Source organism: Rhinoderma darwinii, chromosome 13, assembly GCF_050947455.1.
Source record: "Rhinoderma darwinii isolate aRhiDar2 chromosome 13, aRhiDar2.hap1, whole genome shotgun sequence".
NCBI classification, from domain to species: domain Eukaryota; kingdom Metazoa; phylum Chordata; class Amphibia; order Anura; family Rhinodermatidae; genus Rhinoderma; species Rhinoderma darwinii.
In genome coordinates this window covers 17,236,960-17,252,713 of record NC_134699.1, presented here as the reverse complement: position 1 = coordinate 17,252,713, position 15,754 = coordinate 17,236,960, and positions in this window count along the sequence as shown.

Sequence of the window (15,754 nt, the reverse complement as noted above, 5' to 3'; positions counted from 1 at the left end):
CAAAGTTTTGTGCTTCTCGCTGCATGGGGCTCCCCCCCACTCCTCATTGGTTTTCTTTGTTCCCGTTTTGTTATTAACCTTTTCTCCACAGGTCTCCGTGCCGTGTGGGTATCGGCCTTTGGGTCTTTTTTTTTTTTTTCCTCTCCCTGTCAATTTCCTTTTTTTTTCCTTTTTTTTTTCTCTCTGGTCTCTCCCCCTACTCCTCTGTGTCTTCTTTCCCTCCCCTCCTTTGTTTCCATCACCTACCGGAGACATGGCCCGCCACTCCCAGACTGACCTTCGGATAGGCTCGTTGAATGTCAAGGGGTTACATAGTCCTGGGAAGCGATCCATTTTGTTCAACATGCTGAAAGGTAGACACTTACATGTAGCTTTCCTGCAGGAAACGCACCTTAGTGAACAAAAACCTTTTAAGATGTCTAATCTATGGTTTCCACATGCCTATCATAGTTTCTCTCCTGACCCGAAATCCAGGGGGACAAGTATTCTCCTGTCTCGTTCTCTTCCGTGGGAATTTCTGGACTCTCGCAGTGATGGGAGGGGGCGAATGCTACTACTCAAGGGCAGCATTAATTCACAGATCTACACCTTTGCTTCCTTCTACCTACCCAATGTGGGTCAAGGTTCAGCTCTGCTCGGTTTTTTGGATGAGCTAGAGGAGTTTGGGGAGGGTACCATTGTCCTGGGAGGTGACTTCAATGTTGCACTGGAGCCTAACATGGATGTCTCAAGGGGGACATCATCAATTCCGCATTCCCAACTGCGCCGTATTAAGCGTGCGCTTCACGAGCATAATTTTGTGGACACATGGCGCCTATTACATCCGGGTGATAAAGATTTTACTTTTTACTCATCTGTCCATGACACCTACTCCAGACTCGATCTAATATTTGTCAAACAAAGCTCACTCCCAATTTTACAGGCTGCCGATATTGACTCAATTTCTTTCTCAGATCATGCACTTGTCACGCTATCCGTAACAATGCAAGCCCCGATATTACACCAATCTCAGTGGAAGCTCAATCCGTTGCTTCTTGATGACTCCTTGGTATCTTCAGATGTGCAGCGTACACTTGAGGAATACTTCACGGCCAATACCCCTGCAGACACAAACCCACGTGTACTGTGGGAAGCGCACAAGTGTGTTGTACGTGGCACCTTTATTAAACATGGAGCTCGGTTAAAAAGGGAACGTGCGGTGACCACTGCCCGGCTTCTCTCGGAAATTAGGGTGTTAGAATCTACTCACAAGCGTTCCCATGAATTAGCATGTAAAGTCGCGCTACTCCAGAAACGGGAAGAGCTCCGCTCTCTATTAATGTCTAAGGCCAAAGCTACCCTTTCGAAATGTAAGCGCCACTTCTACGAATATGGGAATAAATGCAGCAGGTCTCTGGCCAGGGCACTGAGACTCCAGCAAGCGCGTACCTACGTACCCTTTATTGCAACATCCTCCAATACTCGGGCTAACTGGCCATTAGACATAGCCTCACAATTTTGCGACTTTTATGCCTCCCTATACAACACAGACTCCACCAACCCGGTCACGATGGCGAACAACTTCCGTTCACGTATCAAAAACTATATTGCAGACTCAGGCATGCCTTCTTTGTCAGAGGAAGTATTAGTCGCATTGGAGGCTCCAATCTCTCCACCAGAACTAGCTGATGCACTTAAGAGCTCCGCTAATGGTAAGGCCCCGGGGCCTGATGGATTCACACTCCCCTACTATAAAAAATACTCCGCTACCCTTAGCCCACATTTTTTAGCGTCCTTGAACTCCTTCTCTTCCTCAGCTCGCGTTCCACCAGATACACTCAGGGCCCACATTGCAGTGATTCCCAAACCAGGGAAAGACCCCTCTCAGTGTGCTAGCTACAGGCCGATTTCGCTTCTCAACACTGACATTAAACTCTTTGCGAAGATTTTGGCAATGCGGTTGGCACAGTTGCTCAGTGGGGTCATTCATCTTGACCAGGCGGGGTTCATGGTGGGCAGAGAGGCTCGAGACAACACCACGAAAGCGATCAACCTTATACATAAGGCTAAGCTGTCCCGGGTCCCACTGATGCTCTTGTCAACTGACGCTGAAAAGGCTTTTGACAGAGTCAATTGGACATACATGGAGGAAGCACTACTCCGACTTGGCCTGGGCCCTCAGATGATGAGTTGGATCATGTCTTTGTATTCTTGCCCCTCGGCGAGGGTCCGGGTGAATGGCATTCTCTCTGAAGAATTTGCCATCCATAATGGGACACGCCAGGGCTGCCCACTCTCACCCCTGATTTTTATCCTGACATTGGAACCATTTCTAAGGCATGTTCGTGCCAATCAAGACATTCAAGGCCTAGGGGAGGGCTCCCATGTCAATAAGGTGGCAGCATACGTAGACGACATTTGTTTTTTCTGACCAACCCTGTCACCTCTCTCCCGAATCTGATGCAGGAGTTTCGTCGCTTCTCCAGCCTTTCCAATTTTAAAATAAACTTTGCCAAATCAGAGGCCATGAATGTCTCCCTCCCCGCCCCCATGCTATCTACGCTAGAACAATCCTTTAGTTTTAAATGGAACTCGGTGGCGCTTAAATACCTGGGAGTATATATCCCGGCAGATTTAAAGGGTATATTTAATCTGAATTTTCCGAGGTTTCTTACTAAGATTAAAGCGGATTGTGCGAGGTGGTCGGGAGGTTCATTTACGTGGATGGGCCGATGTACTATTTTTAAAATGAATGTCCTACCACGACTACTTTACTTATTCCAGGCCCTTCCTATAGCAGTGCCATCTTCATTCTTTAAAGCGATCAACTACATACAAATATCTTTTGTCTGGAATGGCAAACATCCACGCCTTAGTCGTTCGCTTCTGTGTCGTTCCCGGAAGTCGGGAGGTTTGGCTCTTCCTGACATTCGTTCATATTACAACGCAACTCATTTGGTGCGCATAGTGGATTGGTGTAGACACGCCCCTTTTAAGGCATGGGTAGGTATTGAACAAAGCTTCTCGACGGTCCCTCTCGAGGTATCTCCATGGCTGAAACGCGGACTTCTCACATCCCTACACCATCACCCCACGATCGGTCCCACGCTCAGATGTTGTGCCCTTGTAGCGGTCCGTTCACACCTCCTGCCTCTTTGCTCCCCCATGTCTCCGATCCTGGGGAACCCATCTTTTCCATCGGGGTTGAGTGATTTGGTGTTCAAGTCTTGGGCAGCGAAGGGGGTATTTAGGGCAGAGCATTTTTTGAAGAACTCGGAGTGGCTCTCCCTTGAGGAGTTGACGCAGATGCCTGAACTCCCTCCTTTGGGTTACTGGCGCATATTTCAACTCCGCCATTTCTACTCTTCTTTACCACCCTCTGAGCTATTTCTAGCTCCGAGGTCCCCACTGGAAGAATTGTGCGTGGGCGCTGAGCCGGTTCGTCATTCACTGTCCACGATCTATCACCTCCTCCTGAACCCGCCTGACCTCCCGGCGCCTAGATATATTTCTGAGTGGGAGTCGGATCTGGGTATTATCCTAACTACAGACCAATGCGCTCGCATTCTCTCTCTTGTTCATAAAACCTCAATTAGCTCGCGTTACCAAGAGGCTAGCTTTAAAATAATCTCGCGCTGGTATAGGACCCCGGTTCGCCTGCATCAGATCTTTCCGAATGTATCTCCTCTCTGCTGGAGATGTGGACTGGACAATGGTACCCTCCTTCACACTTTTTGGTCTTGCCCGCTACTTGCAGAATTCTGGAATGGGGTTAAAAGGATGATTTACGAGGTAACAGATACCAGCTTAACTATGGACGCGGCCTCCTTCCTTCTCCATCACTGCGATATCCCAGTAAACACCTACAAACGCTCCCTGCTGCACTATCTAGTGATGGCGGCTCGACATTGCATTCCCCTGCGTTGGAAGAATTCTTCTCCTCCCACTCTGTCCCTCTGGGTCTCCAAGGTTAACGATATAATGCACATGGAGGATCTGACCTCGAGCATTCATGATAATCATGCCAGATTCTGCCGCACTTGGGCTCCGTGGATTATATTCCAGGATTCTGACTCCTACAAAGATATTCTGGGACAGACGAGCGTTGGTGAGTAGTCCTAGTTGGATGCGGCCTGGGGCGGCAGGGATGTCTCCGGAGGGAGCAGCTATCCCTCCACCCACTTGTCCATCCTTCACCCTTTCCTCCTTCATTGTGTCCTATACTACCTCATATGTACATGGGGGGGGGGGGAGTGTATAACACTACAATCTAGAAATAATGAGGTTGTTATACAAGGCTAAATTTTAGTAGTAATACTCAATTATATGCATTCATAACATTGTACATGTATATCACCCTCCCGTATGTATGTACGTTTATCTGCTTTCTTTTTTTTTTTTTTTTTCTGTAAAAATTTGGCTGCTAGCCTTGAAAATAAAGAATTAAAAAAAATAAAATAATGATACAAATGAATAGTTATATCCTAATACAAGTGTAACCTTCACATACTAAGGGCAGGATACCCCTTTAGGAAGCAGACCGCGAAACGCGCGTTGGGGTTCAACAGCACACTTGATTGACTCTCCCGGTCCATTTACTATGGGTAAGATGACTTTTTTTGAATAGAGGAGTGATGACTGACTCTTCAGTCTGTGGACCTGCTTTTTCAGGTCATATCATCTCCACTTTTTATCCTGCCCTTTGTATGTGAAGGTTACACTTGTATTAGGATATAACTATTCATTTGTATCATTAGACACTGTGGTTCATACTTGGACCCAGTTTCTCTGTTTACTTTGCCCTGGGTTACTTCTGGGAGTTTCTCCTGTTGTGCTGTTTGGGAACTACAGAGTCCTTTTGTCCTTTTGTATCTTTTAATATTTTATGTGTATTTATTTGTGTATGGACTCTGAACAGTTTGAGCCCCTGGAAACGAACACAAGGATTCAGACATACATTGAAAGATCTCGTGGCATCACAACACCACCTTAAATGTATATAAAACTAGTAAAGTGCATGTTTTTATATAAGAAAATACAGAGGACATCAGTTTGGCATTCTACACTTCATCTGCGGATGTGCATGGTCAATGACTGTCAGGCTTATTCCTCTGTGTCAAGGGCTGGTGTTCTGGGGGATGCTGAAAGTACATTAGTATCTGTAGTGTATTTACATAGTGAACTTATGGTTACTTAGACTATTCACTTGATTATATTTTCAGTATATACTTTTTTTTTCTTTCAAAAACAGCGGCAGATCCCATCCAAGTAAAACAGGAAAACCTAAAATACAGTGTGAATACATCCTTATCAAAAGTTTAGACAGGATACAACCCTATCCAACACTGAAATCTTTTGACTGCAAGCAGCAGATCTGTTAGAACTCATCCTCGACCTCCCTTAGGGCATGGCCCCATGTGGCGGTTTTCCTCCGCAGCTGTCCGCATCAATGCCGCACAGAATCTGCGTTGCAGATTCTGCGGCGGATCTGCCTAAAATGTGCAGTAAATTGATGCGGACTAGCTGCTGCGGACTGCGGGAAAAGTGCTTCCCTTCTCTCTATTCAGTGCATGATAGAGAGAAGGGACAGCACTTTCCCTAGTGAAAATAAACGAATTTCATACTTACCGGCCGTTGTCTTGGTGACGCGTCCCTCTTTCGGCATCCAGCCCGACCTCCCTGGATGACGCGGCAGTCCATGTGACCGCTGCAGCCTGTTATTGGCCTGTGATTGGCTGCAGCCGTCACTTAGACAGAAACGTCATCCTGGGAAGCCGGACTGGAGACAGAAGCAGGGAGTTCTCGGTAAGTATGAACTTCTATTTTTTTACAGGTTGCTGTATATTGGGATCGGTAGTCACTGTCCAGGGTGCAGAAACAGTTACTGCCGATCGCTTAACTCTTTCAGCACCCTGGACAGTGACTATTTACTGACGTCTCCTAGCAACGCTCCCGTAATTCCGGGAGCCCCATTGACTTCCTCAGTCTGGCTGTAGACCTAGAAATACATAGGTCCAGCCAGAATGAAGAAATGTCATGTCAAAAAAGCAAGACGCATCCGCAGCACACATAACATGTGCATGACAGCTGCGGACTTCATTGCGGAACTTAGAATCTCCATTGAAGTCAATGGAGAAATTCCGCCATGAGTCCGCAACCAGTCCGCCACTGGTCCGCAACAGATAGAGCATGCTGCGGACACCAAATTCCGCTCCGCAGCCTATGCTCCGCAGCGGAAGTTTACGCATCGTCTAAACGAACACTTCTAAATAGAAGTGGAAGTCAATGGAGAAACGGCTCCGCTGCGGATTAACGCTGCGGAGTGTCCGCAGCGGAATTCAAGTGAAATTCCGCCACGTGTGAACCCAGCCTTAGTGTCCGATCCTGCAGACATTACTTGACCCTACAGAATAGGTTGTCATTTGCTATTTGATGAAGTTCTCCTTTAAAGAGTCTCTGTCCCACATTATAAGTGCCCTATCTCCTACATAAGGAGATTGGCGCTATAATGTAGGTGACAGCAGTGTTTTTTATTTAGAAAAACTATCTATTTTTACAACGTTATTAGCAATTTTAGCTTTATGCTAATGAGTTTCTCAATGGACAACTGGGCGTGTTTTACTATTGACCAAGTGGGCGTTGTACAGAGGAGTGTATGACGCTGACCAATCAGTGACCAATCAGTGTCATACACTTCTCTCCATTCATTTAGTCAGCACATAGGGATCCTTTTAGATCAGTATGTACTGTCTTATACTAACACATTAACAATACTGAAGTGTTTAGACAGTGAATAGACATTCCACGGGATGTCTATTCACAATCTCTGCACTTCGTTAATGTTTCTGTGGTAGTTACAGCAGAGCAAGCGTAATCTCATTGTAACCTGTCATTTACAGCGTAATCTCGCGAGATTACGCTTGCTCTGCTGTAACTACCACAGAAACATTAACGAAGTGCAGAGATTGTGAATAGACATCCTGTGTGCATGGGGCCTGACACAGTATTGCTGCTTGAGGAGTCGTGCATTGGATTTGCTACGTGTCTTTTTAACCTCTGGCTGTGAGGAGTTAAAAGTGAACCTGCAGTAGGTGCTCATGCTGTAAGATATTATTAGGACAATTTTAATAGATGGGTAACTTAAAAAAGTGACTTTACCAGCAATAACACGTACATATAGTCAACCCCTGCTCAGATATTGGAGGTGGTGATTGATAGTTGATTCTGCCCTTCTGGGGGTGAAGTGGTTAAAAGTGCATTTTATGTGCAAACGTTCCCTATTTATTTGACTGTACAGACCTTTCATAACCTTGTAATCCTCAAGCAGATAATTAAAGCGTCTGAAAGAAAAGTGCGGCGTCAGCAGGAGCATTAAGGGAAAAGTGTCAGATAATACACAATAATGATTAAAGAGAGGCTTTCTATGGGAATTTAACCCACGGTGGAGCCTGCCTCCCGCACAAACGATTATATCATTTTAGGGTGTCAGCAATCAAGACGTCCTCACGTGCGCCAAACACGGAAACATCGGATGATAAAAGGATAGAGTAATAAAAAGAACTGAGTACAGTTCAACCTCTCTCTGTATAGAAACCATGAAATCTATACACCAGGTGACCCTGTAACCGCATAAGATCGCAGAAGTCATGAGGGTCACTTTTTTCTTAATTGGCGCAAATTCTTGAATATATGGAACCAGGCGATAGGCGTAGCTTGAAGATCCCTGGCCTCAATGCAAAATCTGTACCAAGACCTACCACCTACTGGTGTCTTCAAATGTGGCAGAGGGCCCTTTTGGCCCCCTTAGGCACCAGTGCCCCGGTGCATCTACAACCTCTGCACCCCTTACAGCTATGCCCCTAAACCGGTCATTGAATGAATGGATGTCTATCAACAAGTCAGCAATGTATGTATGGCAATTAAAGGGACGCTCCATCTTTAGGGCCACTTGTACTAGTATGTTAGGCGATCATATTGTGAGCAATTCTCTAATATACACTAAATGGGTATTAGACACAATATAGTTTCCTAATTTAATAAAGTGGCTCCAAATGTAGAGTTTCACTTTAATAACAACATGTTCCCTGGATACACTTAGTTTAGATTAGGGCTTCTGTATTATATAATAATGTAATATAGATAAATGGTAAGATCAGATGAATGAAAATATGAAAATGAAAAAGTGTGTTTTATGGCAATGAGATATACAGTACGCTGATTTAGAAGACAGATCCCGTATATACTGGTACTATAAACCTACATGCTGCCGCTATTTGTACAAGCTTATTCCTGGAGCTGTATGAGTTGAGTATCCAGTGTCAGGGCTTTAATTTATAATGCAGGATTCACTGTGCACTTCTTGAACTTGATACGTTTCGCTTCAGATCAATTCCTAATTTAATGTTTAAACTTTACCCAAAGCGTCCCAGCTCCCCTGAACACACGGCTGTGTCTGAGCAGGAGGAAGGGAGGGGGTGTCTGGTTTGGGTAAATGTCGCAGACTTCCTTTGGGGCGGCCAGAAATGTCCTATGTGACAGATTCAGGGACTTATAGAAAGGTATTAGTACATGTTCATATTCCTAATGTTCCTTCTCTGCCTCACTAGTAATGAGGGTTCTCTACTTCTTCTCTATAATCTGTCTTTCTTCCTTAATTCTTTATTTTTACCCTATTCTTGCTTTTCTTCTTTTCATTCATTCATTCATTCATTCATTCATTCATGCATTCATTGAATCATTTATTCATCCTCTAGCCCTTCCTTCCTTCCTTTCCTCATTCCTTTCAACTTTCCTTCATTCTTTTGTTTTTTCTAAAATGCCTTCCTTTCTACTTTGCCTTCTACCCCCTTTCCTCTTTTGGTCTGCTACTTTCAACTATCCTTCCTTCCTTCCTTCCTTCCTCCCCTACTTCCTTTCTCCCCTCCTTCCTTTCTCCCTTTTCCTCCTATTTTTTTCCTTCATTTCCTTTCTTCTGCCCCTACTTCTTTATTTTCCTATTTCCTCCACTCCTTTCAACTTTACTTTATTCCTTCTTCCTTCCAACTTTCTTACCTTCATTCTTTTTTTCTTTCTTTCTGTCATTCCTTCCTTTCTTCTTTGACTCCTACCCTCTTTCCTCTTTTGCTCTCCTCCTTTTAACTATCCTTCCTTCCTACCCTCCCTCCTTCCTGCCTTTTTATCCTATATTTTATCATTACTTTCAACTTCCTTTCCTTCCTTTCCTTTCCGAGACCAACTCCATATTAATGCCTATGGATTAAAAATTGTGATGTCATAAAAGCTCCTGTAGATTTAATGTGTGAGTGTCCCAATACTTTTGTGTATATAGTGTACTTCCTAGCACTTTACTTGGTATCTCCACATTTTAAGACAAAATACAGAATATATAAGAAAATATTTATATGACAATTTATCCAGTATAGTATTATTAATGGAATAACTTCTAAAGATATAGGAAAATGGAGCAAGTCTCACTGCCATACATCCCTGAGATATTTTATAATTGTATGATGAGGTTGCAATTGATGCTTCGGGCAATTTGTTTATTAGAAAGACAGATCACAGGGTATCCTGCTGGAAACTGCAGCGATCAGCTGTAATAGGCAGAGGAATGTGGTTAATCAGTTTCCCTGCAGCACCAGCACAGGGGAAAAGAAGTACTACATGCTGGCCAAGGAAATCAATAGGTTGTCTGGGTAATGCACAGACAGGCCGAGTCCTCCACAGAGAGAGAAACACTTTGTTGCTGCTTTCTGCTCTATCTTATTGATGCAGTGCCCAAATAAGGGACTTCTATTAACCCAGAATGCCCTAATAGGGTATTCAACAATCGTTTTCCTAAATCCGAAAACCCCTTTATGGCAATGCATGGAAAAAGGATACTAGAGGCTAGTGGCATAACACCCTCCCCTCCCATGCCTGGTGGCGCCGCTAGCACATCCAAAGGGATCTCCCTACTCTGCCATTTACTAGGCTACAGGCTGGGCCGGCGTTAGGATGACGACAAACTAGGCAATTGCCCAGGGCCCCCACCCTCTTAGGGCGCCCTGCCCGTGGCTGCTATGGGGCCTGAGGCGGTCCGCGTTGCCCGGCTCATAACATTTATGGGCCAGGCAGCAGGGGCCCCCTCATGACCGGTGGCATCGCTAGCACCGGAGGGGGCCCTGTTGCTAGCGACAGCCACATTCACTTGTATCTGCGTCCTCAGGGCGCAGATACAAATGAATACAATAGGGGGCTGTGTGGCTCTATACTAAGGGGGGCTGTGCAGCACTATATACAAGGGAGTGTTGTGCAGCACTATACTAAGGGGACTGTATGGCACTATTTACAAGGGGAGGAGGGCTGTGGCGCTATCTACAGGGATCTGTGTGTGGTGCTATCTACAGGGGACCGTGTGGCACTATATACAAGGGAGGTGCTGTGTGGCACTATTTACAGGGGGCTGTATGGCGCTATTTACAGGGGGATCTATGGCACTATCTACAAGGGGGTGGTGGGGGGGCGCTACCTACAAGTGGGGTGTGACACTGTCTACAGGGGGGCTGTATGGCACAATCTACAGGGGGCTGTATGGCACAATCTACAGTAGGCACTATCTACAAGGGGGGCTGTGTGTGGCACCGAGGGGAGGAGGGCCCAGTAAAAAGTTTGCTATGAGGCCCAGTCTTTCCTAGTTGCACCCCTGCTGGAGGCTTAATTATGTGAAGGTACATACAATAAGATGTATAATACTCAAGGGTCTGACCAGCCGGGATGTAAAGCTAATATCAGGCAACAGTTACAGAGCAGAAGAGGTTAACCAGAGAGTAAATACAGGGAGCCACTCACACATGCTGGGTATCCTTGTGCACAACACACATGACAAGATGCGGGCACGCTGAGGGCCACACAGTGTCCCATCTAATGAGTAAGAGATTTCTATTGGAGCCAATTAATCAAATTGAATAAATGACACAGAATGTGTCCCCAAGGGCGTTCCTGCTGCCGGCCGGCCGCACACAGACACCAGGACTCAGTGCTTACTAACATAGAGGAACTGTCTCCTAATGTAGTGTACTCCACGTATAACACACACACCTACAGAACTCACCTCCATCTAATACACAGGTCTCAGGACATCTACTTCTCATCTCCTCCTAATACACAGGTCTCAGGACATCTACTTCTCATCTCCTCCTAATACACAGGTCTCAGGACATCTACTACTCACCGCCTCCTAATACACAGGTCTCAGGACATCTACTTCTCACCTCCTTCTAATACACAGGTCTCAGGACATCTACTTCTCACCTCCTCCTAATACACAGGTCTCAGGCCCTCTTCTTCTCACCTCCTTCTAATACACAGGTCTCAGGACCTTTTCTTACCTCCTCCTAATAAACGGATATCAGGACCCTACCTCTCACCTCTTCCTAGTACACAGATATCCGGACCTTTTCTTTTCATCTCCTCCTAATACACAGGTCTCAGGACATCTACTTCTCACCTCCTCCTAATACACAGGTCTCAGCATCCCTTCTTGGCACCTCTTCCTAATACACAGGGCAGACAACAGAGGACCTCATATATAACCTAGAAGAAATAGATGCTAAAAAAACAGAGAAATTATGAAAATAGAAAAATACTTTATTGAAATACATAATAAAGGACAATGAACAATAGATAAAATGAGGAATCCATAGACCAACAGTTAAAGGTGAAGGTTTCACGAAATATATATTTTTTTATATATAATATTGCTTTTAGTATGTCATTAAAATAAATTTTATTTATTTGTGTTTTTGTGTTGTACTTTTTACTTTTTTCTTTCTTTTACTTCTCTATGGGGGCTGCCATTTTATTTTTCATCTCTGTATGTGTCGATTAACGACACATACAGAGATGGAATATGGCACATACATCCCCATAGAGAATATGAACGGGAGCCGTTCCATTCACTATAGCGTACGCCGTCTGTGTGGGAACGGCGCATGCGCCGCTCCCACACAGACCAAAAGGAAGGTCTTTGGTAGAGCGAGATCCGGCGCCATTTTCATGTGGACCGGAAGCCGTGGCCGGACAGTAAGATGACGACTTCCGGTCGCGGCTTCCGGTCATATGTTCAAGGCAGCGAAGACGCAAGGAATAGGAGTGGAGGCAGCAGCAGGAGCAGGTAAGCTATGTTTGTGTATGTGATGTGTGTGTATGTTAGTGTTATACTGTCTGATTACCACTGTATCTAATCCTCCTACACTGTGCATTCGCTCAGAAAATGGCAGCACACAGTGTAGGAGATTTGAACATTCAACCCCCTCCTTTATCCTGGCACTAGCCAGGATAAAGGAGGGGGGATTGTGTGAGGACACTAGAGCGGCATAAACACAATAAATGTACATAAACACAATAAATGTATATAGAAATGCTAGTAAGCCATGTCTATAATCAATACATATTTACAAGTGCCAGATAGAAGTAATGTGGTGACCATACACAAGTGTAGCGGTATAGTATATGTATTGACTATAGACATGGCTTACTAGAATTGCTATATACATTTATTGTGTTTATGTAGCATACTGCTACACTTATATATGGTCACCATATTATTTCTATACCATTCTATGGTTCGTACTTGTATTCTTCTGAAGGTCTGCTATGGATACAACTTTGTAATCTATGTTTATTTGGTAGACACACAGCTCATTGTCCCTTTTTAACTGTTGGTCTATGAATTCCTCATTTTATCTATTGTTCATTGTCCTTTATTATGTATTTCAATAAAGTATTTTTCTATTTTCATCATTTCTCTGTTTTTTTAGCATCCATTCCTTCTAGGTTCTATATATTTAGTTTTGATGTGTTTTGGGTATACTCCCTAGGATCAGCCCATGTAATTTGAATATATTTTCTTTCTTATTTTTTACGTATTTGGGCCATATTGATTCATGCTGCATTTTCGGTTAGGAACAGAGGACCTCATGTATAAGAAAACAAATTCATCATTCCCATTGATCCCATCTGCCTGAAATGATCATTTGTTGATATTCTTTCCTTCGCCTTGTAATATTATCTTACAATTATTGGTCATTATTATCTCATTATCGTGAAATTCCTAAACAAAAATATGTCCCTTTGTATCACCAGATTAGAACAGATCTAATACACAGACATCCACGCGTTCATTTCTCATGTCTAATAACAGAACTTGCCATCTCACACATCCGATTCTGTGTTGTCTTGGAGAAAAACCGCTCCAAGTTTCCCGATCGATGGTCGGAAAGTTTTAGATTATAAGAACAGGGGCACTTGAGTGCCCCCTCCCCCTACGCTCCCTTCCCCCCTTCAGAGGTCCTACAGTAATTACCCAGCTAGGGCGACTGAGCATGAATCCTCAATATTAGAAAGAGAAAAGGCAGTGCTGCCGAAAAAATATCACATGGACACGTACGAAGTGACAAACACACTAATTCCTGTGACAGATATAGAGCGGACTCCGAACCGGCGAATAGACCAACATGTATTCTGTCTGTCCTGCAGGAACACAACACTCACACATAAAGCGCATCCATGGGCAGCCAAGGACGGATATACACAATGAGTCACAACGACACACACAGCCACGGGCGACAATGACACACTGCTCCACACACCAAGCACTTAAAGGTAAAGCAGCACCGTAACACTGACATAAAGTGACATCACACTGACACTCGTCAATCAATACACACACATGCGGGCGATCATACAGACATATCCACTGACCAGCACAAAATAACATTTACACAGCGCCACCCACTGCGACGTGTGAGAATAACACACAGGCCAGGACATGGATTATGCACATTATTATTACCATACATTTTATCAGTATCTGTTAATATTAGGTGGAAAGAGATTCCATAAAATAAGAATAACTTAGAGAATAGTAGGGGTGTAGGGTTTCTCCTCCTAGAAATAAAGTGACCGGTTAATATAAGTCCCTAAAAAGTCTTTTTATATTCTATTCAGTCATTTCTAAGGTAAATCTTGTCTTATCATCCAGCTTTCCCAGTCAAAGAGAAGACAATTTCTCTGATGACACGTCTGTTTTAATAAATACTAAATCGGAAATAACAACCCTGACATTTTTTTTTTATTCTCAGCTGTGCCGCTCCTCTGTTATTCTTCCTGGAAATGTAATAATAAATTGACAACTGGGTGTTTCCATTTTCATTGCGTGTCCCTTAGTTGGAACCAAGCCGCGTTGTGCTTATCTAGTCCCCACCAACTAGCGCTATCGCCAGAGAAAGCAGTCACTGCCCAGACATTTGCCCTGAAGTAGCGGCTACATGGGAAAGGTTGCCATTCATTTGACCTAGGAACTACATACTGTGAACAGGTGGACATTTCCTTTAAGAAGGGGCTTTACACTGACACTATCTACTTTACACTGACACTATCTACAACATGGCTATGTTGCAGCAGAGGGAATACTGGGATGCTATTGGACGAAAAGGGAGGCAGAGCGGGGTCTGATACATGGTTTGATGGGAGCGCCTTCTAGTGGCAGCTACAGGTATTAAGCCACTCTACCCCAGGGATATTACTTTATTATTCTATCACTAACCCCTAAACTACCATTTGTAAAAATGTGCAATATATATCACATGTAAAATAATGCAGAAAGTATCATCGGAGGTGGATCTGAAATGTGGAGAATTTTGCAGTTTTTCGGTCATGGGCACCGATTCACTTGGACTCCCCTCCACCCTTCAAAGATTCTGCATTTGCCCTGGTCAGTATCCTACACGTATACTAAGGGTATGTGCACGGGTATGTGATTACAGTACGGGACAGTTGTCCTGCAGCGAGGCAGGGACTCCTAGCATCGTACATAAGTATGATGCTAGGAGCCCGGCTCCCTGCACTGTGTTCGGTCCGGGACTTGCAGCCGAAATACGTCCGTCAATTACGGACGTAATTAGTGTGTGTGCACATACCCTCACACATATGCTATAAGCTATGGATAGGTGGATATGGATATAGAAGCAATGCTATGCTGAAAAGAAAGGGTATATACATATACATATATATATATATATATATATACACACACACACACACACACATAACAAAGTATAAAATGTAGAGGAAGCCTGGCAGTCTTGTGAGATGTAAGGCATCCTGCCACATGGTAGATAAAATTATGCATAATGTTGGCTACTAGAGGGGCGATTGCCAGTTTTCTTGTGTATAAGGCTGGCATGGTTTTGTATGTGGGATTCTTGTCCTGCATTCGTGGGGAGCCTGGCATTGTAAATGACAAGTCTGGCATTGTGGATGACAAGCCTGATGGCAGTGCTTAGAGGGATAGTGGAGGCTTTTTGAGGCATGGTTGGCTTCATACGCAATGTGGAGGAAGTCAGTGATATAATGGCCATGTAACGCAGCTACTGTATACTGCGTGCAATTGTACCACAGACAGTGGCTGCAGAAATAATACCGTACATATGTCCTACATGCAGAGATATATGCAGATCTGAGGTATATACGTCTCTGCGTACAGACACCAATCCGCTCAGCCTGCCTACCAACAGCTTCAAGTCCTGTTGGATCTGCTCTGCTTTTTCCAGAGGCCGTGTGGTTGACCCATTATAGTCAGTGGCCAACCATGCGGCCTGAGGATAAAGTTGAGCGGAGATGAGATGGCACGGTGCATTATTAGTGCCGTTGTCCCTTTGTTCTAACAATCTGCGAGAAATATCCTACTATTTATGTCTGAACGGAGACGATCCCTTTAAATGTTAGGTTATTG